This window comes from Syngnathus leptorhynchus, chromosome 8 (assembly GCF_054491065.1).
Source record: "Syngnathus leptorhynchus isolate UIUO chromosome 8, UIUO_Slep, whole genome shotgun sequence".
NCBI classification, from domain to species: domain Eukaryota; kingdom Metazoa; phylum Chordata; class Actinopteri; order Syngnathiformes; family Syngnathidae; genus Syngnathus; species Syngnathus leptorhynchus.
Window position 1 is genome coordinate 12,355,559 of NC_141202.1, and position 20,898 is coordinate 12,376,456.

At 51.2% G+C, this 20,898-nt stretch overlaps 10 non-coding genes and 57 pseudogenes across 10 annotated transcripts; all 67 read left to right on the forward strand.

The window, feature by feature from the left end:
• The first annotated feature begins 2,579 nt into the window (after nt 1–2,579).
• On the forward strand, nt 2,580–2,699 carry LOC147052757 (5S ribosomal RNA; annotated as a pseudogene).
• A 312-nt stretch (nt 2,700–3,011) lies between these two features.
• LOC147052758 (5S ribosomal RNA) lies at nt 3,012–3,131 on the forward strand (annotated as a pseudogene).
• Nucleotides 3,132–3,247: 116 nt separating this feature from the next.
• On the forward strand, nt 3,248–3,367 carry LOC147052759 (5S ribosomal RNA; annotated as a pseudogene).
• Nucleotides 3,368–3,483: 116 nt separating this feature from the next.
• LOC147052760 (5S ribosomal RNA) lies at nt 3,484–3,603 on the forward strand (annotated as a pseudogene).
• Nucleotides 3,604–3,729: 126 nt separating this feature from the next.
• On the forward strand, nt 3,730–3,849 carry LOC147052761 (5S ribosomal RNA). Its single transcript, XR_015067221.1, has one exon. It is a non-coding gene; the product is annotated as a 5S ribosomal RNA (ribosomal RNA).
• Nucleotides 3,850–4,191: 342 nt separating this feature from the next.
• On the forward strand, nt 4,192–4,311 carry LOC147052762 (5S ribosomal RNA; annotated as a pseudogene).
• A 115-nt stretch (nt 4,312–4,426) lies between these two features.
• Nucleotides 4,427–4,546, forward strand: LOC147052763 (5S ribosomal RNA; annotated as a pseudogene).
• A 120-nt stretch (nt 4,547–4,666) lies between these two features.
• LOC147052764 (5S ribosomal RNA) lies at nt 4,667–4,786 on the forward strand (annotated as a pseudogene).
• A 353-nt stretch (nt 4,787–5,139) lies between these two features.
• On the forward strand, nt 5,140–5,259 carry LOC147052765 (5S ribosomal RNA; annotated as a pseudogene).
• A 115-nt stretch (nt 5,260–5,374) lies between these two features.
• Nucleotides 5,375–5,494, forward strand: LOC147052766 (5S ribosomal RNA; annotated as a pseudogene).
• A 118-nt stretch (nt 5,495–5,612) lies between these two features.
• LOC147052767 (5S ribosomal RNA) lies at nt 5,613–5,732 on the forward strand (annotated as a pseudogene).
• Nucleotides 5,733–5,848: 116 nt separating this feature from the next.
• Nucleotides 5,849–5,968, forward strand: LOC147052768 (5S ribosomal RNA; annotated as a pseudogene).
• A 342-nt stretch (nt 5,969–6,310) lies between these two features.
• LOC147052769 (5S ribosomal RNA) lies at nt 6,311–6,430 on the forward strand (annotated as a pseudogene).
• A 124-nt stretch (nt 6,431–6,554) lies between these two features.
• LOC147052770 (5S ribosomal RNA) lies at nt 6,555–6,674 on the forward strand (annotated as a pseudogene).
• Nucleotides 6,675–7,015: 341 nt separating this feature from the next.
• Nucleotides 7,016–7,135, forward strand: LOC147052771 (5S ribosomal RNA; annotated as a pseudogene).
• Nucleotides 7,136–7,250: 115 nt separating this feature from the next.
• LOC147052772 (5S ribosomal RNA) lies at nt 7,251–7,370 on the forward strand (annotated as a pseudogene).
• A 118-nt stretch (nt 7,371–7,488) lies between these two features.
• Nucleotides 7,489–7,608, forward strand: LOC147052773 (5S ribosomal RNA). The gene has a single exon (XR_015067157.1). It is a non-coding gene; the product is annotated as a 5S ribosomal RNA (ribosomal RNA).
• Nucleotides 7,609–7,961: 353 nt separating this feature from the next.
• Nucleotides 7,962–8,081, forward strand: LOC147052774 (5S ribosomal RNA; annotated as a pseudogene).
• A 115-nt stretch (nt 8,082–8,196) lies between these two features.
• LOC147052775 (5S ribosomal RNA) lies at nt 8,197–8,316 on the forward strand (annotated as a pseudogene).
• Nucleotides 8,317–8,434: 118 nt separating this feature from the next.
• On the forward strand, nt 8,435–8,554 carry LOC147052776 (5S ribosomal RNA; annotated as a pseudogene).
• A 116-nt stretch (nt 8,555–8,670) lies between these two features.
• LOC147052777 (5S ribosomal RNA) lies at nt 8,671–8,790 on the forward strand (annotated as a pseudogene).
• Nucleotides 8,791–9,132: 342 nt separating this feature from the next.
• Nucleotides 9,133–9,252, forward strand: LOC147052778 (5S ribosomal RNA; annotated as a pseudogene).
• A 124-nt stretch (nt 9,253–9,376) lies between these two features.
• On the forward strand, nt 9,377–9,496 carry LOC147052779 (5S ribosomal RNA; annotated as a pseudogene).
• A 341-nt stretch (nt 9,497–9,837) lies between these two features.
• Nucleotides 9,838–9,957, forward strand: LOC147052780 (5S ribosomal RNA; annotated as a pseudogene).
• Nucleotides 9,958–10,072: 115 nt separating this feature from the next.
• On the forward strand, nt 10,073–10,192 carry LOC147052781 (5S ribosomal RNA; annotated as a pseudogene).
• Nucleotides 10,193–10,310: 118 nt separating this feature from the next.
• LOC147052782 (5S ribosomal RNA) lies at nt 10,311–10,430 on the forward strand. Its single transcript, XR_015067016.1, has one exon. It is a non-coding gene; the product is annotated as a 5S ribosomal RNA (ribosomal RNA).
• A 116-nt stretch (nt 10,431–10,546) lies between these two features.
• Nucleotides 10,547–10,666, forward strand: LOC147052783 (5S ribosomal RNA; annotated as a pseudogene).
• A 116-nt stretch (nt 10,667–10,782) lies between these two features.
• Nucleotides 10,783–10,902, forward strand: LOC147052784 (5S ribosomal RNA). Its single transcript, XR_015067113.1, has one exon. It is a non-coding gene; the product is annotated as a 5S ribosomal RNA (ribosomal RNA).
• A 117-nt stretch (nt 10,903–11,019) lies between these two features.
• On the forward strand, nt 11,020–11,139 carry LOC147052785 (5S ribosomal RNA; annotated as a pseudogene).
• Nucleotides 11,140–11,263: 124 nt separating this feature from the next.
• Nucleotides 11,264–11,383, forward strand: LOC147052786 (5S ribosomal RNA). The gene has a single exon (XR_015067176.1). It is a non-coding gene; the product is annotated as a 5S ribosomal RNA (ribosomal RNA).
• Nucleotides 11,384–11,499: 116 nt separating this feature from the next.
• Nucleotides 11,500–11,609, forward strand: LOC147052787 (5S ribosomal RNA; annotated as a pseudogene).
• A 117-nt stretch (nt 11,610–11,726) lies between these two features.
• On the forward strand, nt 11,727–11,846 carry LOC147052788 (5S ribosomal RNA; annotated as a pseudogene).
• A 124-nt stretch (nt 11,847–11,970) lies between these two features.
• Nucleotides 11,971–12,080, forward strand: LOC147052789 (5S ribosomal RNA; annotated as a pseudogene).
• A 116-nt stretch (nt 12,081–12,196) lies between these two features.
• On the forward strand, nt 12,197–12,316 carry LOC147052790 (5S ribosomal RNA; annotated as a pseudogene).
• Nucleotides 12,317–12,431: 115 nt separating this feature from the next.
• On the forward strand, nt 12,432–12,551 carry LOC147052791 (5S ribosomal RNA; annotated as a pseudogene).
• A 115-nt stretch (nt 12,552–12,666) lies between these two features.
• Nucleotides 12,667–12,786, forward strand: LOC147052792 (5S ribosomal RNA). The gene has a single exon (XR_015067096.1). It is a non-coding gene; the product is annotated as a 5S ribosomal RNA (ribosomal RNA).
• Nucleotides 12,787–12,902: 116 nt separating this feature from the next.
• On the forward strand, nt 12,903–13,022 carry LOC147052793 (5S ribosomal RNA; annotated as a pseudogene).
• A 118-nt stretch (nt 13,023–13,140) lies between these two features.
• On the forward strand, nt 13,141–13,260 carry LOC147052794 (5S ribosomal RNA; annotated as a pseudogene).
• An 86-nt stretch (nt 13,261–13,346) lies between these two features.
• LOC147052795 (5S ribosomal RNA) lies at nt 13,347–13,456 on the forward strand (annotated as a pseudogene).
• A 116-nt stretch (nt 13,457–13,572) lies between these two features.
• Nucleotides 13,573–13,692, forward strand: LOC147052796 (5S ribosomal RNA). Its single transcript, XR_015067017.1, has one exon. It is a non-coding gene; the product is annotated as a 5S ribosomal RNA (ribosomal RNA).
• Nucleotides 13,693–13,808: 116 nt separating this feature from the next.
• LOC147052797 (5S ribosomal RNA) lies at nt 13,809–13,928 on the forward strand (annotated as a pseudogene).
• Nucleotides 13,929–14,046: 118 nt separating this feature from the next.
• LOC147052798 (5S ribosomal RNA) lies at nt 14,047–14,166 on the forward strand (annotated as a pseudogene).
• Nucleotides 14,167–14,297: 131 nt separating this feature from the next.
• Nucleotides 14,298–14,417, forward strand: LOC147052799 (5S ribosomal RNA). The gene has a single exon (XR_015067018.1). It is a non-coding gene; the product is annotated as a 5S ribosomal RNA (ribosomal RNA).
• A 342-nt stretch (nt 14,418–14,759) lies between these two features.
• LOC147052800 (5S ribosomal RNA) lies at nt 14,760–14,879 on the forward strand (annotated as a pseudogene).
• A 115-nt stretch (nt 14,880–14,994) lies between these two features.
• Nucleotides 14,995–15,114, forward strand: LOC147052801 (5S ribosomal RNA; annotated as a pseudogene).
• A 118-nt stretch (nt 15,115–15,232) lies between these two features.
• LOC147052802 (5S ribosomal RNA) lies at nt 15,233–15,352 on the forward strand (annotated as a pseudogene).
• Nucleotides 15,353–15,468: 116 nt separating this feature from the next.
• LOC147052803 (5S ribosomal RNA) lies at nt 15,469–15,588 on the forward strand (annotated as a pseudogene).
• Nucleotides 15,589–15,705: 117 nt separating this feature from the next.
• Nucleotides 15,706–15,825, forward strand: LOC147052804 (5S ribosomal RNA; annotated as a pseudogene).
• Nucleotides 15,826–15,950: 125 nt separating this feature from the next.
• LOC147052805 (5S ribosomal RNA) lies at nt 15,951–16,070 on the forward strand (annotated as a pseudogene).
• Nucleotides 16,071–16,195: 125 nt separating this feature from the next.
• On the forward strand, nt 16,196–16,315 carry LOC147052806 (5S ribosomal RNA; annotated as a pseudogene).
• A 115-nt stretch (nt 16,316–16,430) lies between these two features.
• Nucleotides 16,431–16,550, forward strand: LOC147052807 (5S ribosomal RNA; annotated as a pseudogene).
• A 120-nt stretch (nt 16,551–16,670) lies between these two features.
• LOC147052808 (5S ribosomal RNA) lies at nt 16,671–16,784 on the forward strand (annotated as a pseudogene).
• Nucleotides 16,785–17,126: 342 nt separating this feature from the next.
• LOC147052809 (5S ribosomal RNA) lies at nt 17,127–17,246 on the forward strand (annotated as a pseudogene).
• Nucleotides 17,247–17,597: 351 nt separating this feature from the next.
• Nucleotides 17,598–17,717, forward strand: LOC147052810 (5S ribosomal RNA; annotated as a pseudogene).
• Nucleotides 17,718–17,832: 115 nt separating this feature from the next.
• On the forward strand, nt 17,833–17,952 carry LOC147052811 (5S ribosomal RNA; annotated as a pseudogene).
• A 116-nt stretch (nt 17,953–18,068) lies between these two features.
• On the forward strand, nt 18,069–18,188 carry LOC147052812 (5S ribosomal RNA; annotated as a pseudogene).
• A 128-nt stretch (nt 18,189–18,316) lies between these two features.
• LOC147052813 (5S ribosomal RNA) lies at nt 18,317–18,436 on the forward strand (annotated as a pseudogene).
• Nucleotides 18,437–18,551: 115 nt separating this feature from the next.
• LOC147052814 (5S ribosomal RNA) lies at nt 18,552–18,671 on the forward strand (annotated as a pseudogene).
• A 117-nt stretch (nt 18,672–18,788) lies between these two features.
• On the forward strand, nt 18,789–18,898 carry LOC147052815 (5S ribosomal RNA; annotated as a pseudogene).
• A 116-nt stretch (nt 18,899–19,014) lies between these two features.
• LOC147052816 (5S ribosomal RNA) lies at nt 19,015–19,134 on the forward strand (annotated as a pseudogene).
• Nucleotides 19,135–19,251: 117 nt separating this feature from the next.
• Nucleotides 19,252–19,371, forward strand: LOC147052817 (5S ribosomal RNA; annotated as a pseudogene).
• A 125-nt stretch (nt 19,372–19,496) lies between these two features.
• On the forward strand, nt 19,497–19,616 carry LOC147052818 (5S ribosomal RNA). Its single transcript, XR_015067019.1, has one exon. It is a non-coding gene; the product is annotated as a 5S ribosomal RNA (ribosomal RNA).
• A 116-nt stretch (nt 19,617–19,732) lies between these two features.
• Nucleotides 19,733–19,852, forward strand: LOC147052819 (5S ribosomal RNA). The gene has a single exon (XR_015067114.1). It is a non-coding gene; the product is annotated as a 5S ribosomal RNA (ribosomal RNA).
• A 117-nt stretch (nt 19,853–19,969) lies between these two features.
• On the forward strand, nt 19,970–20,089 carry LOC147052820 (5S ribosomal RNA; annotated as a pseudogene).
• Nucleotides 20,090–20,204: 115 nt separating this feature from the next.
• On the forward strand, nt 20,205–20,324 carry LOC147052821 (5S ribosomal RNA; annotated as a pseudogene).
• A 118-nt stretch (nt 20,325–20,442) lies between these two features.
• Nucleotides 20,443–20,562, forward strand: LOC147052822 (5S ribosomal RNA; annotated as a pseudogene).
• A 116-nt stretch (nt 20,563–20,678) lies between these two features.
• LOC147052823 (5S ribosomal RNA) lies at nt 20,679–20,798 on the forward strand (annotated as a pseudogene).
• Nucleotides 20,799–20,898: the final 100 nt, after the last annotated feature.

Sequence of the window (20,898 nt, forward strand, 5' to 3'; positions counted from 1 at the left end):
TTCCAATTTTTTTCAATTTTTTGTTTTACTTTTTTTTTTTTTTTACTTTTTTTTTTTTACTTTGAGGATCCTCAATGCAGGATTAAATTTACCCTTCAACAAAATTACTAGCCTGTGTATTACGGTTGGTTTTTGCTAGTACTGTTTTTTACTGTCAATTTATCCTACCATTCACACTCTCAACGCACACACACCTCTCATCACACACACTATCTCACTCCATTCATTCCTCTCAGCACACGCACTCCTCTCATCACACACACTATCTCACACACACTCCTATCAATTTGGGGCATTTTGGATGTTTTAGCGGTCTGATCTCTCACAGAAGGAACTGTTACCACCGGATGTTTTCGGGAGAGCCTCACACCTCCCAGGATCTCAAAAAAAACCTGGCTATTTGAATACGCTCGTCAACGTACCCTTGTCCGCCACGACTAGGCTAGGTCCCGGACCTATTCGTAATACGCGTAAGTCCCTGACTTTACCGTACACGTCACACACGTAAGTTCCAAACTTATTCGCCGTATGTATCTCTTGCACACTTTATTTGATCTGAACAACAGTCTCCTCTTAAATTTCCTTTTTCAATTTGCAGAATTTTGACTTATAGTAACAGGTATTCTGCTTACCTTATCAGTGATGAGCGCTCAGGGTTGAGGAGACGTTGTACCAGCTCAACGTTGTGCACCTTACTTATTCCAAACGGTTCGCCGACCGAGAGACAGCGTCCCGGACGCTGTCCGGTGTCCTGGATACAGACCACGAGTTGTCAATTACCCTTCTCTCGACATCACGTCAGGGTCACCAAGAAATTGTTAGGATACGGATTTTAGCTATTGATCTGACTCCAAATTACGATCAACTTTAACACAAGTTTCTATGTCCTAATCCACACACTGGCGCACCTAACAATTTTGCGAGTTCGTTCTGTCAAAGAGAAGACCAGTAGATCAATCAGACCAAATTTACCAAATGTTTATTCCTAACAAAGTGCTCTAATACAGGCCTGGGTCCCGGGTCCCTCACACTAAAACTCGTGCGTTTCTGTGACCACCAAAAGACGACACATTCTTCCGGGTTGCCCAGTTTTAAAGAAACACAATATGAATATTTAAAGCATGCAAAATATTGTGTGATGATTGGTCGATGGTCATCTCCTCCCCGTCGAGGTGTCATCACTGCGGTCAGGAGTTTGGGGATTTTCCTCTCGAAGCCCAACCACCTGGACGTGGTATTGTTCTTTGATCACCGACCTCGAGGTGTTATCTGTTGGAATAATCTCGGGGGAAGCCTTGGCCTGCCAGATCAGGAGGCCTTATTTTATGAGTTTACGACTCTCCTTTAAACTAAATGCTTTCTATTTGGTTCAAGGAATGTCTCCTGATCCCCGTCAGCCTTATGTTTCCTTCCTGTCCTTATGTTACTTTTGTGTTTGTTTTGTAAGAAGTCCTCAATGACAACGAGCAGAGCTTCTTTGCATAGGCGAAATGTTCTTTGTCAGTTTAAAGGGACTTCATTCCTTTTAGTTAACTGTAGCTTCGATTCATAGATTGCAGATGATCAAAATTGGCTATATACAGTTTGAAGAAGTCACATTAAAGTTATCCCATATTTACTCAATGTTCGTTTAAGGAACTGTACATCAGTTACCTTACATTTACTCAATATGTGCTGAAAGGTTTAGGCAAGGTCAGATATTATTACTATTATGTGTTGTGTTAGTTTACTAAGAAGTTAAACTTAGCAGGAGTCGGCCACCTGTGGAGAGGACAACTGGTTGGGGGGAAGAAAGCAGACTCTGCACTCCCAATGCGGGGGTCGAGAAGATCAACTCACACCACACTACATTCCTTTTCCAATCAGCGTTACTACAGCCACTATCTCCCTTCCTTTAGTGTAGCAACGCCTCTGTAGCCAGGGCATCCAAGACATCAAAAGGAGGAGCACGTGGGGGAGGAACTAAGAACTGGCAGAAACTGCAAGCGAGCCTCCCCCCAATACTAGATATTATATTGATATGATTATATGTTTAACACAACCTTGAAAAATATGTTTGCTAACTGCTGAAAGCACATTTCCCTTTACTTGGCACGGTTTCAGGGGCGATTGTGTCTATAAAATGCAAAACTTTGGTGTACCTGACGGCTTACGGCCATACTACCCTGAGAACGCCCGATCTCGTCCGATCTCGGAAGCTAAAGCAGGGTCGGGCCTGGTTACTACTTGAATGGGAGAATGCCTGGGAATACCAGTTGCTAAAAGCCTATTTTTACCACCCCACGTCGATTGTGAAAGGAAAGCGATTGTGACGATTGTGTCTATAAAATGCACAACTTTGATGATTTTGGCGGCTTACGGCCATACTACCCTGAGAACGCCCGATCTCGGAAGCTGAAGCAGGGTCAATCCTGGCTAGTACTTGGATGGGGGACCGCCTGGGAATACCAGGTGCTGAAAGCCTTTTTTTACCCCCCCCACGTCGATTGTGAAAGGAAAGCCATCAAGTACCGCCGTTGCTTGGCACGGTTTCAGGGGCGATTGTGTCTATAAAATGCAAAGCTTTGGTGAGTTTGACGGCTTACGGCCATACTACCCTGAAAATGCCCAATCTCGTCCGATCTCGGTAGCTAAAGCAGGGTCGGGCCTGGTTAGTACTTGAATGGGAGGCCGCCTGGGAATACCAGGTGCTGAAAGCCTATTTTTACCACCCCACGTCGATTGTGAAAGGAAAGCGATTGTGGCGATTGTGTCTATAAAATGCACAACTTTGATGAGTTTGACGGCTCACGGCCATACTACCCTGAGAACGCCCGATCTCGGAAGCTGAAGCAGGGTCAAACCTGGCTAGTACTTGGATGGGAGACCGCCTGGGAATACCAGGTGCTGAAAGCCTTTTTTAGCCCCCCCCACGTCGATTGTGAAAGGAAAGCCATCAAGTACCGCCGTTGCTTGTCACGGTTTCAGGGGCGATTGTGTCTATAAAATGCAAAACTTTGGTGAGCTTGACGGCTTACGGCCATACTACCCTGAGAACGCCCGATCTCGTCCGATCTTGGAAGCTTAAGCAGGGTCGGGCCTGGTTAGTACTTGAATGGGAGACCGCCTGGGAATACCAGGTGCTGAAAGCCTTTTTTTTACCCCCCCACGTCGATTGTGAAAGGAAAGCCATCAAGTACCGCCGTTGCTTGGCACGGTTTCAGGGGCGATTGTGTCTATAAAATGCAAAACTTTGGTTTGTTTGACGGCTTACGGCCATACTACCCTGAGAACGCCCGATCTCGTCCGATCTCGGAAGCTAAAGCAGGGTCGGACCTGGTTAGTACTTGAATGGGAGACCGCCTGGGAATACCAGGTGCTGAAAGCCTTTTTTTTACCCCCCCACGTCGATTGTGAAAGGAAAGCCATCAAGTACCGCCGTTGCTTGGCACGGTTTCAGGGGTGATTGTGTCTATAAAATGCAAAACTTTGGTGAGTTTGACGGCTTACGGCCAAACTACCCTGAGAACGCCCGATCTCGTCCGATCTCGGTAGCTAAAGCAGGGCCGGGCCTGGTTAGTACTTGAATGGGAGACCGCCTGGGAATACCAGGTGCTGAAAGCCATTTTTTACACCCCCCCCCCCCCCCCACGTCGATTGTGAAAGGAAAGCCATCAAGTACCGCCGTTGCTTGGCACGGTTTCAGGGGCGATTGTGTCTATAAAATGCAAAACTTTGGTGAGCTTGACGGCTTACGGCCATACTACCCTGAGAACGCCCGATCTCGTCCGATCTCGGAAGCTTAAGCAGGGTCGGGCCTGGTTAGTACTTGAATGGGAGACCGCCTGGGAATACCAGGTGCTGAAAGCCTTTTTTTTACCCCCCCACGTCGATTGTGAAAGGAAAGCCATCAAGTACCGCCGTTGCTTGGCACGGTTTCAGGGGCGATTGTGTCTATAAAATGCAAAACTTTGGTGGGTTTGACGGCTTACGGCCATACTACCCTGAGAACGCCCGATCTCGGAAGCTGAAGCAGGGTCGGGCCTGTTTAGTCCTTGAATGGGAGACCGCCTGGGACTACCAGGTGCTAAAAGCCTATTTTTACCCCCCCCACGTCGATTGTGAAAGGAAAGCCATCAAGTACCGCCATTGCTTGGCACGGTTTCAGGGGCGATTGTGTCTATAAAATGCAAAACTTTGGTGAATCTCACGGCTTACGGCCATACTACCCTGAGAACGCCCGATCTCGTCCGATCTCGGAAGCTAAAGCAGGGTCGGGCCTGGTTAGTACTTGAATGGGAGACCGCCTGGGAATACCAGGTGCGGAAAGCCTATTTTTACCACCCCACGTCGATTGTGAAAGGAAAGCCATCAAGTAACGCCGTTGCTTGGCACGGTTTCAGAGGCGATTGTGTCCATAAAATGCAAAACTTTGGTGAGTTTGACGGCTTACGGCCATACTGCCCTGAAAACGCCCGATATCATCCGATCTCGGAAGCTAAAGCAGGGTCGGGCCTGGTTAGTACTTGAATGGGAGACCGCCTGGGAATACCAGGAGCTGAAAGCCTTTTTTTACCCCCCCCCCCCACGTCGATTGTGAAAGGAAAGCCATCAAGTACCGCCGTTGCTTGGCACGGTTTCAGGGGCGATTGTGTCTATAAAATGCAAAACTTTGGAGGGTTTGACGGCTTACGGCCATACTACCTTGAGAACGCCCGATCTCGTCCGATCTCGGAAGTTAAAGCAGGGTCGGGCCTGGTTAGTACTTGGATGAGAGACCGCCTGGGAATACCAGGTGCTGAAAGCCTTTTTTTACCCCCCCCCACGTCGATTGTGAAAGGAAAGCCATCAAGTACCGCCGTTGCTTGGCACGGTTTCAGGGGCGATTGTGTCTATAAAATGCAAAGCTTTGGAGAGTTTGACGGCTTACGGCCATACTACCCTGAGAACGCCCGATATCGTCTGATCTCGGAAGCTAAAGCAGTGTCGGGCCTGGTTACTACTTGAATGGGAGAATGCCTGGGAATACCAGTTGCTGAAAGCCTTTTTTTACCCCCCCCACGTCGATTGTGAAAGGAAAGCCATCAAGTACCGCCGTTGCTTGGCACGGTTTCAGGGGCGATTGTGTCTATAAAATGCAAAACTTTGGTGAACCTGACGGCTTACGGCCATACTACCCTGAGAACGCCCGATCTCGTCCGATCTCGGAAGCTAAAGCAGGGTCGGGCCTGGTTAGTACTTGAATGGGAGACCGCCTGGGAATACCAGGTGCGGAAAGCCTATTTTTACCACCCCACGTCGATTGTGAAAGGAAAGCCATCAAGTAACGCCATTGCTTGGCACGGTTTCAGGGGCGATTGTGTCCATAAAATGCAAAACTTTGGTGAGTTTGACGGCTTACGGCCATACTGCCCTGAAAACGCCCGATATCATCCGATCTCGGAAGCTAAAGCAGGGTCGGGCCTGGTTAGTACTTGAATGGGAGACCGCCTGGGAATACCAGGAGCTGAAAGCCTTTTTTTACCCCCCCCCCACGTCGATTGTGAAAGGAAAGCCATCAAGTACCGCCGTTGCTTGGCACGGTTTCAGGGGCGATTGTGTCTATAAAATGCAAAACTTTTGTGAGCTTGACGGCTTACGGCCAAACTACCCTGAGAACGCCCGATCTCGTCCGATCTCGGAAGCTTAAGCAGGGTCGGGCCTGGTTAGTACTTGAATGGGAGACCGCCTGGGAATACCAGGTGCTGAAAGCCTTTTTTTTAACCCCCCACGTCGATTGTGAAAGGAAAGCCATCAAGTACCGCCGTTGCTTCGCACGGTTTCAGGGGCGATTGTGTCTATAAAATGCAAAACTTTGGTGGGTTTGACGGCTTACGGCCATACTACCTTGAGAACGCCCGATCTCGTCCGATCTCGGAAGCTAAAGCAGGGTCTGGCCAAGTTAGTACTTGAATGGGAGACCGCCTGGGAATACCAGGTGCTGAAAGCCTTTTTTTTACCCCCCCACGTCGATTGTGAAAGGAAAGCCATCAAGTACCGCCGTTGCTTGGCACGGTTTCAGGGGCGATTGTGTCTATAAAATGCAAAACTTTGGTGGGTTTGTCGGCTTACGGCCATACTACCCTGAGAACGTCCGATCTCGGAAGCTAAAGCAGGGTCGGGCCTGGTTAGTACTTGAATGTGAGACCGCCTGGGAATACCAGGTGCTGAAAGCCTATTTTTACCCCCCCCACGTCGATTGTGAAAGGAAAGCCATCAAGTACCGCCGTTGCTTGGCACGGTTTCAGGGGTGATTGTGTCTATAAAATGCCAAACGTTGGTGAGTTTGACGGCTTACGGCCAAACTACCCTGAGAACGCCCGATCTCGTCCGATCTCGGTAGCTAAAGCAGGGCCGGGCCTGGTTAGTACTTGAATGGGAGACCGCCTGGGAATACCAGGTGCTGAAAGCCATTTTTTACACACACACCCCCCCCACGTCGATTGTGAAAGGAAAGCCATCAAGTACCGCCGTTGCTTGGCACGGTTTCAGGGGCGATTGTGTCTATAAAATGCAAAACTTTGGTGAACCTGACGGCTTACGGCCATACTACCCTGAGCACGCCCGATCTCGTCCGATCTCGGAAGCTAAAGCAGGGTCGGGCCTGGTTAGTACTTGAATGGAAGACCGCCTGGGAATACCAGGTGCGGAAAGCCTATTTTTACCACCCCACGTCGATTGTGAAAGGAAAGCCATCAAGTAACGCCGTTGCTTGGCACGGTTTCAGGGGCGATTGTGTCCATAAAATGCAAAACTTTGGTGAGTTTGACGGCTTACGGCCATACTACCCTGAGAACGCCCGATCTCGGAAGCTGAAGCAGGATCGGGCCTGTTTAGTCCTTGAATGGGAGACCGCCTGGGAATACCAGGTGCTGAAAGCCTTTTTTTACCCCCCCCACGTTGATTGTGAAAGGAAAGCCATCAAGTACCGCCGTTGCTTGGCACGGTTTCAGGGGCGATTGTGTCTATAAAATGCAAAACTTTGGTGAACCTGACGGCTTACGGCCATACTACCCTGAGAACGCCCGATCTCGTCCGATCTCGGAAGCTAAAGCAGGGTCGGGCCTGGTTAGTACTTGAATGGGAGACCGCCTGGCAATACCAGGTGCGGAAAGCCTATTTTTACCACCCCACGTCGATTGTGAAAGGAAAGCCATCAAGTAACGCCATTGCTTGGCACGGTTTCAGGGGCGATTGTGTCCATAAAGTGCAAAACTTTGGTGAGTTTGACGGCTTACGGCCATACTGCCCTGAAAACGCCCGATATCATCCGATCTCGGAAGCTAAAGCAGGGTCGGGCCTTGTTAGTACTTGAATGGGAGACCGCCTGGGAATACCAGGAGCTGAAAGCCTTTTTTTACCCCCCCCCCACGTCGATTGTGAAAGGAAAGCCATCAAGTACCGCCGTTGCTTGGCACGGTTTCAGGGGCGATTGTGTCTATAAAATGCAAAACTTTGGAGGGTTTGACGGCTTACGGCCATACTACCTTGAGAACGCCCGATCTCGTCCGATCTCGGAAGTTAAAGCAGGGTCGGGCCTGGTTAGTACTTGGATGGGAGACCGCCTGGGAATACCAGGTGCTGAAAGCCTTTTTTTACCCCCCCCCACGTCGATTGTGAAAGGAAAGCCATCAAGTACCGCCGTTGCTTGGCACGGTTTCAGGGGCGATTGTGTCTATAAAATGCAAAGCTTTGGAGAGTTTGACGGCTTACGGCCATACTACCCTGAGAACGCCCGATATCGTCTGATCTCGGAAGCTAAAGCAGTGTCGGGCCTGGTTACTACTTGAATGGGAGAATGCCTGGGAATACCAGTTGCTGAAAGCCTTTTTTTACCCCCCCCACGTCGATTGTGAAAGGAAAGCCATCAAGTACCGCCGTTGCTTGGCACGGTTTCAGGGGCGATTGTGTCTATAAAATGCAAAACTTTGGTGAACCTGACGGCTTACGGCCATACTACCCTGAGAACGCCCGATCTCGTCCGATCTCGGAAGCTAAAGCAGGGTCGGGCCTGGTTAGTACTTGAATGGGAGACCGCCTGGGAATACCAGGTGCGGAAAGCCTATTTTTACCACCCCACGTCGATTGTGAAAGGAAAGCCATCAAGTAACGCCATTGCTTGGCACGGTTTCAGGGGCGATTGTGTCCATAAAATGCAAAACTTTGGTGAGTTTGACGGCTTACGGCCATACTGCCCTGAAAACGCCCGATATCATCCGATCTCGGAAGCTAAAGCAGGGTCGGGCCTGGTTAGTACTTGAATGGGAGACCGCCTGGGAATACCAGGAGCTGAAAGCCTTTTTTTACCCCCCCCCCACGTCGATTGTGAAAGGAAAGCCATCAAGTACCGCCGTTGCTTGGCACGGTTTCAGGGGCGATTGTGTCTATAAAATGCAAAACTTTTGTGAGCTTGACGGCTTACGGCCAAACTACCCTGAGAACGCCCGATCTCGTCCGATCTCGGAAGCTTAAGCAGGGTCGGGCCTGGTTAGTACTTGAATGGGAGACCGCCTGGGAATACCAGGTGCTGAAAGCCTTTTTTTTAACCCCCCACGTCGATTGTGAAAGGAAAGCCATCAAGTACCGCCGTTGCTTCGCACGGTTTCAGGGGCGATTGTGTCTATAAAATGCAAAACTTTGGTGGGTTTGACGGCTTACGGCCATACTACCTTGAGAACGCCCGATCTCGTCCGATCTCGGAAGCTAAAGCAGGGTCTGGCCAAGTTAGTACTTGAATGGGAGACCGCCTGGGAATACCAGGTGCTGAAAGCCTTTTTTTTACCCCCCCACGTCGATTGTGAAAGGAAAGCCATCAAGTACCGCCGTTGCTTGGCACGGTTTCAGGGGCGATTGTGTCTATAAAATGCAAAACTTTGGTGGGTTTGTCGGCTTACGGCCATACTACCCTGAGAACGTCCGATCTCGGAAGCTAAAGCAGGGTCGGGCCTGGTTAGTACTTGAATGTGAGACCGCCTGGGAATACCAGGTGCTGAAAGCCTATTTTTACCCCCCCCACGTCGATTGTGAAAGGAAAGCCATCAAGTACCGCCGTTGCTTGGCACGGTTTCAGGGGTGATTGTGTCTATAAAATGCCAAACGTTGGTGAGTTTGACGGCTTACGGCCAAACTACCCTGAGAACGCCCGATCTCGTCCGATCTCGGTAGCTAAAGCAGGGCCGGGCCTGGTTAGTACTTGAATGGGAGACCGCCTGGGAATACCAGGTGCTGAAAGCCATTTTTTACACACACACCCCCCCCACGTCGATTGTGAAAGGAAAGCCATCAAGTACCGCCGTTGCTTGGCACGGTTTCAGGGGCGATTGTGTCTATAAAATGCAAAACTTTGGTGAACCTGACGGCTTACGGCCATACTACCCTGAGCACGCCCGATCTCGTCCGATCTCGGAAGCTAAAGCAGGGTCGGGCCTGGTTAGTACTTGAATGGAAGACCGCCTGGGAATACCAGGTGCGGAAAGCCTATTTTTACCACCCCACGTCGATTGTGAAAGGAAAGCCATCAAGTAACGCCGTTGCTTGGCACGGTTTCAGGGGCGATTGTGTCCATAAAATGCAAAACTTTGGTGAGTTTGACGGCTTACGGCCATACTACCCTGAGAACGCCCGATCTCGGAAGCTGAAGCAGGATCGGGCCTGTTTAGTCCTTGAATGGGAGACCGCCTGGGAATACCAGGTGCTGAAAGCCTTTTTTTACCCCCCCCACGTTGATTGTGAAAGGAAAGCCATCAAGTACCGCCGTTGCTTGGCACGGTTTCAGGGGCGATTGTGTCTATAAAATGCAAAACTTTGGTGAACCTGACGGCTTACGGCCATACTACCCTGAGAACGCCCGATCTCGTCCGATCTCGGAAGCTAAAGCAGGGTCGGGCCTGGTTAGTACTTGAATGGGAGACCGCCTGGCAATACCAGGTGCGGAAAGCCTATTTTTACCACCCCACGTCGATTGTGAAAGGAAAGCCATCAAGTAACGCCATTGCTTGGCACGGTTTCAGGGGCGATTGTGTCCATAAAGTGCAAAACTTTGGTGAGTTTGACGGCTTACGGCCATACTGCCCTGAAAACGCCCGATATCATCCGATCTCGGAAGCTAAAGCAGGGTCGGGCCTTGTTAGTACTTGAATGGGAGACCGCCTGGGAATACCAGGAGCTGAAAGCCTTTTTTTACCCCCCCCCCACGTCGATTGTGAAAGGAAAGCCATCAAGTACCGCCGTTGCTTGGCACGGTTTCAGGGGCGATTGTGTCTATAAAATGCAAAACTTTGGAGAGCTTGACGGCTTACGGCCATACTACCCTGAGAACGCCCGATCTCGTCCGATCTCGGAAGCTTAAGCAGGGTCGGGCCTGGTTAGTACTTGAATGGGAGACCGCCTGGGAATACCAGGTGCTGAAAGCCTTTTTTTTAACCCCCCACGTCGATTGTGAAAGGAAAGCCATCAAGTACCGCCGTTGCTTCGCACGGTTTCAGGGGCGATTGTGTCTATAAAATGCAAAACTTTGGTGGGTTTGACGGCTTACGGCCATACTACCTTGAGAACGACCGATCTCGTCCGATCTCGGAAGCTAAAGCAGGGTCGGGCCAAGTTAGTACTTGAATGGGAGACCGCCTGGGAATACCAGGTGCTGAAAGCCTTTTTTTTACCCCCCCACGTCGATTGTGAAAGGAAAGCCATCAAGTACCGCCGTTGCTTGGCACGGTTTCAGGGGCGATTGTGTCTATATAATGCAAAACTTTGGTGGGTTTGTCGGCTTACGGCCATACTACCCTGAGAACGCCCGATCTCGTCCGATCTCGGAAGCTAAAGCAGGGTCGGGCCTGGTTAGTACTTGAATGGGAGACCGCCTGGGAATACCAGGTGCTGAAAGCCTATTTTTACCCCCCCCCACGTCGATTGTGAAAGGAAAGCCATCAAGTACCGCCGTTGCTTGGCACGGTTTCAGGGGTGATTGTGTCTATAAAATGCAAAACGTTGGTGAGTTTGACGGCTTACGGCCAAACTACCCTGAGAACGCCCGATCTCGTCCGATCTCGGTAGTTAAAGCAGGGCCGGGCCTGGTTAGTACTTGAATGGGAGACCGCCTGGGAATACCAGGTGCTGAAAGCCATTTTTTACACACACACCCCCCCCACGTCGATTGTGAAAGGAAAGCCATCAAGTACCGCCGTTGCTTGGCACGGTTTCAGGGGCGATTGTGTCTATAAAATGCAAAACTTTGGTGAGCTTGACGGCTTACGGCCATACTACCCTGAGAACGCCCGATCTCGTCCGATCTCGGAAGCTTAAGCAGGGTCGGGCCTGGTTAGTACCTGAATGGGAGACCGCCTGGGAATACCAGGTGCTGAAAGCCTTTTTTTTAACCCCCCACGTCGATTGTGAAAGGAAAGCCATCAAGTACCGCCGTTGCTTGGCACGGTTTCAGGGGCGATTGTGTCTATAAAATGCAAAACTTTGGTGGGTTTGTCGGCTTACGGCCATACTACCCTGAGAACGCCCGATCTCGGAAGCTAAAGCAGGGTCGGGCCTGGTTAGTACTTGAATGGGAGACCGCCTGGGAATACCAGGTGCTGAAAGCCTATTTTTACCCCCCCCCACGTCGATTGTGAAAGGAAAGCCATCAAGTACCGCCGTTGCTTGGCACGGTTTCAGGGGTGATTGTGTCTATAAAATGCAAAACTTTGGTGAGTTTGACGGCTTATGGCCAAACTACCCTGAGAACGCCCGATCTCGTCCGATCTCGGTAGCTAAAGCAGGGCCGGGCCTGGTTAGTACTTGAATGGGAGACCGCCTGGGAATACCAGGTGCTGAAAGCCATTTTTTACACACAAACCCCCCCCACGTCGATTGTGAAAGGAAAGCCATCAAGTACCGCCGTTGCTTGGCACGGTTTCAGGGGCGATTGTGTCTATAAAATGCAAAACTTTGGTGAACCTGACGGCTTACGGCCATACTACCCTGAGAACGCCCGATCTCGGAAGCTGAAGCAGGGTCAAGCCTGGCTAGTACTTGGATGGGGGACCGCCTGGGAATACCAGGTGCTGAAAGCCTTTTTTTACCCCCCCCACGTCGATTGTGAAAGGAAAGCCATCAAGTACCGCCGTTGCTTGGCACGGTTTTAGGGGCGATTGTGTCTATAAAATGCAAAACTTTGGTGAGCTTCACGGCTTACGGCCATACTACCCTGAGAACGCCCGATCTCGTCCGATCTCGGAAGCTAAAGCAGGGTCGGGCCTGCTTAGTACTTGAATGGGAGACCGCCTGGGAATACCAGGTGCGGAAAGCCTATTTTTACCACCCCACGTCGATTGTGAAAGGAAAGCCATCAAGTAACGCCGTTGCTTGGCACGGTTTCAGGGGCGATTGTGTCTATAAAATGCAAAACTTTGGTGAGTTTGACGGCTTACGGCCATACTGCCCTGAAAACGCCCGATATCGTCCGATCTCGGAAGCTAAAGCAGGGTTGGGCCTGGTTAGTACTTGAATGGGAGACCGCCTGGGAATACCAGGTGCTGAAAGCCTTTTTTTACCCCCCCACGTCGATTGTGAAAGGAAAGCCATCAAGTACCGCCGTTGCTTGGCACGGTTTCTGGGGCGATTGTGTCTATAAAATGCAAAACTTTGGTGAGCCTGACGGCTTACGGCCATACTACCCTGAGAACGCCCGATCTCGTCCGATCTCGGAAGCTTAAGCAGGGTCGGGCCTGGTTAGTACTTGAATGGGAGACCGCCTGGGAATACCAGGTGCTGAAAGCTTTTTTTTTACCCCCCCACGTCGATTGTGAAAGGAAAGCCATCAAGTACCGCCGTTGCTTGGCACGGTTTCATGGGCGATTGTGTCTATAAAATGCAAAACTTTGGTGGGTTTGACGGCTTACGGCCATTCTACCTTGAGAACGCTCGATCTAGTCCGATCTCGGAAGTTAAAGCAGGGTCGGGCCTGGTTAGTACCTGGATGGGAGACCGCCTGCGAATACCAGGTGCTGAAAGCCTTTTTTTACCCCCCCCCCACGTCGATTGTGAAAGGAAAGCCATCAAGTACCGCCGTTGCTTGGCTCGGTTTCAGGGGCGATTGTGTCTATAAAATGCAAAACTTTGGTGAGTTTGACGGCTTACGGCCATACTACCCTGAAAACGCCCAATCTCGTCCGATCTCGGTAGCTAAAGCAGGGTCGGGCCTGGTTAGTACTTGAATAGGAGACCGCCTGGGAATACCAGGTGCTGAAAGCCTATTTTTACCACCCCACGTCGATTGTGAAAGGAAAACGATTGTGGCGATTGTGTCTATAAAATGCACAACTTTGATGAGTTTGACGGCTTACGGCCATACTACCCTGAGAACGCCCGATCTCGGAAGCTGAAGCAGGGTCAAGCCTGGCTAGTACTTGGATGGGAGACCGCCTGGGAATACCAGGTGCTGAAAGCCTTTTTTTACCCCCCACACGTCGATTGTGAAAGGAAAGCCATCAAGTACCGCCGTTGCTTGGCACGGTTTCAGGGGCGATTGTGTCTATAAAATGCAAAACTTTGGTGAGCTTGACGGCTTACGGCCATACTACCCTGAGAACGCCCGATCTCGTCCGATCTCGGAAGCTTAAGCAGGGTCGGGCCTGGTTAGTACTTGAATGGGAGACCGCCTGGGAATACCAGGTGCTGAAAGCCTTTTTTTTACCCCCCCATGTCGATTGTGAAAGGAAAGCCATCAAGTACCGCCGTTGCTTGGCACGGTTTCAGGGGCGATTGTGTCTATAAAATGCAAAACTTTGGTGCATTTGACGGCTTACGGCCATACTACCCTGAGAACGCCCGATCTCGTCCGATCTCGGAAGCTGAAGCAGTGTCGGGCCTGGTTAGTACTTGAATGGGAGACCGCCTGGGAATACCAGGTGCTGAAAGCCTATTTTTACCCCCCCCACGTCGATTGTGAAAGGAAAGCCATCAAGTACCGCCGTTGCTTGGCACGGTTTTTGAGGGGTGATTGTGTCTATAAAATGCAAAATTTTGGTGAGTTTGACGGCTTACGGCCAAACTACCCTGAGAACGCCCGATCTCGTCCGATCTCGGTAGCTAAAGCAGGGCCGGGCCTGGTTAGTACTTGAATGGGAGACCGCCTGGGAATACCAGGTGCCGAAAGCCTTTTTTTACCCCCCCCCCCCCCCCCCCCCCCACGTCGATTGTGAAAGGAAAGCCATCAAGTACCGCCGTTGCTTGGCACGGTTTCAGGGGCGATTGTGTCTATAAAATGCAAAACTTTGGTGAGCTTGACGGCTTACGGCCATACTACCCTGAGAACGCCCGATCTCGTCCGATCTCGGAAGCTTAAGCAGGGTCGGGCCTGGTTAGTACTTGAATGGGAGACCGCCTGGGAATACCAGGTGCTGAAAGCCTTTTTTTTACCCCCCCACGTCGATTGTGAAAGGAAAGCCATCAAGTACCGCCGTTGCTTGGCCTGGTTTCAGGGGCGATTGTGTCTATAAAATGCAAAACTTTGGTGGGTTTGACGGCTTACGGCCATACTACCCTGAGAACGCCCGATCTCGGAAGCTGAAGCAGGGTCGGGCCTGTTTAGTCCTTGAATGGGAGACCGCCTGGGACTACCAGGTGCTAAAAGCCTATTTTTACCCCCCCCACGTCGATTGTGAAAGGAAAGCCATCAAGTACCGCCATTGCTTGGCACGGTTTCAGGGGCGATTTTGTCTATAAAATGCAAAACTTTGGTGAACCTGACGGCTTACGGCCATACTACCCTGAGAACGCCCGATCTCGTCCGATCTCGGAAGCTAAAGCAGGGTCGGGCCTGGTTAGTACTTGAATGGGAGACCGCCTGGGAATACCAGGTGCGGAAAGCCTATTTTTACCACCCCACGTCGATTGTGAAAGGAAAGCCATCAATTTACGCCATTGCTTGGCACGGTTTCAGGGGCGATTGTGTCCATAAAATGCAAAACTTTGGTGAGTTTGACGGCTTACGGCCATACTGCCCTGAAAACGCCCGATATCATCCGATCTCGGAAGCTAATGCAGGGTCGGGCCTGGTTAGTACTTGAATGGGAGACCGCCTGGGAATACCAGGAGCTGAAAGCCTTTTTTTACCCCCCCCCCACGTCGATTGTGAAAGGAAAGCCATCAAGTACCGCCGTTGCTTGGCACGGTTTCAGGGGCGATTGTGTCTATAAAATGCAAAACTTTGGTGAGCTTGACGGCTTACGGCCATACTACCCTGAGAACGCCCGATCTCGTCCGATCTCGGAAGCTTAAGCAGGGTCGGGCCTGGTTAGTACTTGAATGGGAGACTGCCTGGGAATACCAGGTGCTGAAAGCCTTTTTTTTAACCCCCCACGTCGATTGTGAAAGGAAAGCCATCAAGTACCGCCGTTGCTTCGCACGGTTTCAGGGGCGATTGTGTCTATAAAATGCAAAACTTTGGTGGGTTTGACGGCTTACGGCCATACTACCTTGAGAACGCCCGATCTCGTCCGATCTCGGAAGCTAAAGCAGGGTCGGACCTGGTTAGTACTTGAATGGGAGACCGCCTGGGAATACCAGGTGCTGAAAGCCTATTTTTACCCCCCCCCACGTCGATTGTGAAAGGAAAGCCATCAAGTACCGCCGTTGCTTGGCACGGTTTCAGGGGCGATTGTGTCTATAAAATGCAAAACTTTGGTGGGTTTGTCGGCTTACGGCCATACTACCCTGAGAACGCCCGATCTCGTCCGATCTCGGTAGCTAAAGCAGGGCCGGGCCTGGTTAGTACTTGAATGCGAGACCGCCTGGGAATACCAGGTGCTGAAAGCCATTTTTTACACACACTCCCCCCCCCACGTCGGTTGTGAAAGGAAAGCCATCAAGTACCGCCGTTGCTTGGCACGGTTTCAGGGGTGATTGTGTCTATAAAATGCAAAACTTTGGTGAGCTTGACGGCTTACGGCCATACTACCCTGAGAACGCCCGATCTCGTCCGATCTCGGTAGCTAAAGCAGGGCCGGGCCTGGTTAGTACTTGAATGGGAGACCGCCTGGGAATACCAGGTGCTGAAAGCCATTTTTTACACACACACCCCCCCCCACGTCGATTGTGAAAGGAAAGCCATCAAGTACCGCCGTTGCTTGGCACGGTTTCAGGGGCGATTGTGTCTATAAAATGCAAAACTTTGGTAAACCTGACAGCTTACGGCCATACTACCCTGAGAACGCCCGATCTCGTCCGATCTCGGAAGCTAAAGCAGGGTCGGGCCTGGTTAGTACTTGAATGGGAGACCGCCTGGGAATACCAGGTGCGGAAAGCCTATTTTTACCACCCCACGTCGATTGTGAAAGGAAAGCCATCAAGTAACGCCGTTGCTTGGCACGGTTTCAGGGGCGATTGTGTCCATAAAATGCAAAACTTTGGTGAGTTTGACGGCTTACGGCCATACTGCCCTGAAAACGCCCGATATCATCCGATCTCGGAAGCTAAAGCAGGGTCGGGCCTGGTTAGTACTTGAATGGGAGACCGCCTGGGAATACCAGGAGCTGAAAGCCTTTTTTTACCCCCCCCCCCCACGTCGATTGTGAAAGGAAAGCCATCAAGTACCGCCGTTGCTTGGCACGGTTTCAGGGGCGATTGTGTCTATAAAATGCAAAACTTTGGTGAGCTTGAAGGCTTACGGCCATACTACCCTGAGAACGCCCGATCTCGTCCGATCGCTTAAGCAGGGTCGGGCCTGGTTAGTACTTGAATGGGAGACCGCCTGGGAATACCAGGTGCTGAAAGCCTTTTTTTTACCCCCCCACGTCGATTGTGAAAGGAAAGCCATCAAGTACCGCCGTTGCTTGGCACGGTTTCAGGGGCGATTGTGTCTATAAAATGCAAAACTTTGGTGGGTTTGACGGCTTACGGCCATACTACCCTGAGAACGCCCGATCTCGGAAGCTGAAGCAGGGTCGGGCCTGTTTAGTCCTTGAATGGGAGACCGCCTGGGACTACCAGGTGCTGAAAGCCTATTTTTACCCCCCCCCACGTCGATTGTGAGAGGAAAGCCATCAAGTACCGCCATTGCTTGGCACGGTTTCAGGGCGATTGTGTCTATAAAATGCAAAACTTTGGTGAGTTTGACGGCTTACGGCCATACTACCCTGAGAACGCCCGATCTCGTCCGATCTCGGAATTTAAAGCAGGGTCGGGCCTGGTCAGTACTTGGATGGGAGACCGCCTGGGAATACCAGGTGCTGAAAGCCTATTTTTACCACCCCACGTCGATTGTGAAAGGAAAGCCATCAAGTACCACCGTTGCTTGGCACGGTTTCAGAGGCGATTGTGTCTATAAAATGCAAAACTTTGGTGAGTTTGACGGCTTACGGCCATACTACCCTGAGAAAGCCCGATATCGTCTGATCTCGGAAGCTAAAGCAGTGTCGGGCCTGGTTACTACTTGAATGGGAGAATGCCTGGGAATACCAGTTGCTGAAAGCCTTTTTTTACCCCCCCCACGTCGATTGTGAAAGGAAAGCCATCAAGTACCGCCGTTGCTTGGCACGGTTTCAGGGGCGATTGTGTCTATAAAATGCAAAACTTTGGTGAACCTGACGGCTTACGGCCATACTACCCTGAGAACGCCCGATCTCGTCCGATCTCGGAAGCTAAAGCAGGGTCGGGCCTGGTTAGTACTTGAATGGGAGACCGCCTGGGAATACCAGGTGCGGAAAGCCTATTTTTACCACCCCACGTCGATTGTGAAAGGAAAGCCATCAAGTACCGCCATTGCTTGGCACGGTTTCAGGGGCGATTGTGTCCATAAAATGCAAAACTTTGGTGAGTTTGACGGCTTACGGCCATACTACCCTGAGAACCCCCGATCTCGTCCGATCTCGGAAGCTAAAGCAGGGTCGGGCCTGGTTAGTACTTGAATGGGAGACCGCCTGGGAATACCAGGTGCTGAAAGCCTATTTTTACCCCCCCCACGTCGATTGCGAAAGGAAAGCCATCAAGTACCGCCGTTGCTTGGCACAGTTTCAGGGGTGATTGTGTCTATAAAATGCAAAACGTTGGTGAGTTTGACGGCTTACGGCCAAACTACCCTGAGAACGCCCGATCTCGTCCGATCTCGGTAGCTAAAGCAGGGCCGGGCCTGGTTAGTACTTGAATGGGAGACCGCCTGGGAATACCAGGTGCTGAAAGCCATTTTTTACACACACCCCCCCCCCCCCCACGTCGATTGTGAAAGGAAAGCCATCAAGTACCGCCGTTGCTTGGCACGGTTTCAGGGGCGATTGTGTCTATAAAATGCAAAACTTTGGTGAACCTGACGGCTTACGGCCATACTACCCTGAGAACGCCCGATCTCGTCCGATCTCGGAAGCTAAAGCAGGATCGGGCCTGGTTAGTACTTGAATGGGAGACCGCCTGGGAATACCAGGTGCGGAAAGCCTATTTTTACCACCCCACGTCGATTGTGAAAGGAAAGCCATCAAGTAACGCCATTGCTTGGCACGGTTTCAGGGGCGATTGTGTCCATAAAATGCAAAACTTTGGTGAGTTTGACGGCTTACGGCTATACTGCCCTGAAAACGCCCGATATCATCCGATCTCGGAAGCGAATGCAGGGTCGGGCCTGGTTAGTACTTGAATGGGAGACCGCCTGGGAATACCAGGAGCTGAAAGCCTTTTTTTACCCCCCCCCACGTCGATTGTGAAAGGAAAGCCATCAAGTACCGCCGTTGCTTGGCACGGTTTCAGGGGCGATTGTGTCTATAAAATGCAAAACTTTGGTGAGCTTGACGGCTTACGGCCATACTACCCTGAGAACGCCCGATCTCGTAAGCTTAAGCAGGGTCGGGCCTGGTTAGTACTTGAATGGGAGACCGCCTGGGAATACCAGGTGCTGAAAGCCTTTTTTTTAACCCCCCACGTCGATTGTGAAAGGAAAGCCATCAAGTACCGCCGTTGCTTCGCACGGTTTCAGGGGCGATTGTGTCTATAAAATGCAAAACTTTGGTGGGTTTGACGGCTTACGGCCATACTACCTTGAGAACGCCCGATCTCGTCCGATCTCGGAAGCTAAAGCAGGGTCGGGCCTGGTTAGTACTTGAATGGGAGACCGCCTGGGAATACCAGGTGCTGAAAGCCTATTTTTACCCCCCCCCACGTCGATTGTGAAAGGAAAGCCATCAAGTACCGCCGTTGCTTGGCACGGTTTCAGGGGCGATTGTGTCTATAAAATGCAAAACTTTGGTGGGTTTGTCGGCTTACGGCCATACTACCCTGAGAACGCCCGATCTCGTCCGATCTCGGTAGCTAAAGCAGGGCCGGGCCTGGTTAGTACTTGAATGGGAGACCGCCTGGGAATACCAGGTGCTGAAAGCCATTTTTTACACACACTCCCCCCCCCACGTCGGTTGTGAAAGGAAAGCCATCAAGTACCGCCGTTGCTTGTCACTGTTTCAGGGGCGATTGTGTCTATAAAATGCAAAACTTTGGTGAGCTTGACGGCTTACGGCCATACTACCCTGAGAACGCCCGATCTCGTCCGATCTCGGAAGCTTAAGCAGGGTCGGGCCTGGTTAGTACTTGAATGGGAGACCGCCTGGGAATACCAGGTGCTGAAAGCCTTTTTTTTACCCCCCCACGTCGATTGTGAAAGGAAAGCCATCAAGTACCGCCGTTGCTTGGCACGGTTTCAGGGGCGATTGTGTCTATAAAATGCAAAACTTTGGTGGGTTTGACGGCTTACGGCCATACTACCCTGAGAACGCCCGATCTCGTCCGATCTCGGAAGCTAAAGCAGGGTCGGGCCTGGTTAGTACTTGAATGGGAGACCGCCTGGGAATACCAGGTGCTGAAAGCCTATTTTTACCCCCCCCCACGTCGATTGTGAAAGGAAAGCCATCAAGTACCGCCTTCACTTGGCACGGTTTCAGGGGTGATTGTGTCTATAAAATGCAAAACTTTGGTGAACCTGACGGCTTACGGCCATACTACCCTGAGAACGCCCGATCTCGTCCGATCTCGGAAGCTAAAGCAGGGTCGGGCCTGGTTAGTACTTGAATGGGAGACCGCCTGGGAATACCAGGTGCGGAAAGCCTATTTTTACCACCCCACGTCGATTGTGAAAGGAAAGCCATCAAGTAACGCCATTGCTTGGCACGGTTTCAGGGGCGATTGTGTCCATAAAATGCAAAACTTTGGTGAGTTTGACGGCTTACGGCCATACTGCCCTGAAAACGCCCGATATCATCCGATCTCGGAAGCTAAAGCAGGGTCGGGCCTGGTTAGTACTTGAATGGGAGACCGCCTGGGAATACCAGGAGCTGAAAGCCTTTTTTTACCCCCCCCCCACGTCGATTGTGAAAGGAAAGCCATCAAGTACCGCCGTTGCTTGGCACGGTTTCAGGGGCGATTGTGTCTATAAAATGCAAAACTTTTGTGAGCTTGACGGCTTACGGCCAAACTACCCTGAGAACGCCCGATCTCGTCCGATCTCGGAAGCTTAAGCAGGGTCGGGCCTGGTTAGTACTTGAATGGGAGACCGCCTGGGAATACCAGGTGCTGAAAGCCTTTTTTTTAACCCCCCACGTCGATTGTGAAAGGAAAGCCATCAAGTACCGCCGTTGCTTCGCACGGTTTCAGGGGCGATTGTGTCTATAAAATGCAAAACTTTGGTGGGTTTGACGGCTTACGGCCATACTACCTTGAGAACGCCCGATCTCGTCCGATCTCGGAAGCTAAAGCAGGGTCTGGCCAAGTTAGTACTTGAATGGGAGACCGCCTGGGAATACCAGGTGCTGAAAGCCTTTTTTTTACCCCCCCACGTCGATTGTGAAAGGAAAGCCATCAAGTACCGCCGTTGCTTGGCACGGTTTCAGGGGCGATTGTGTCTATAAAATGCAAAAC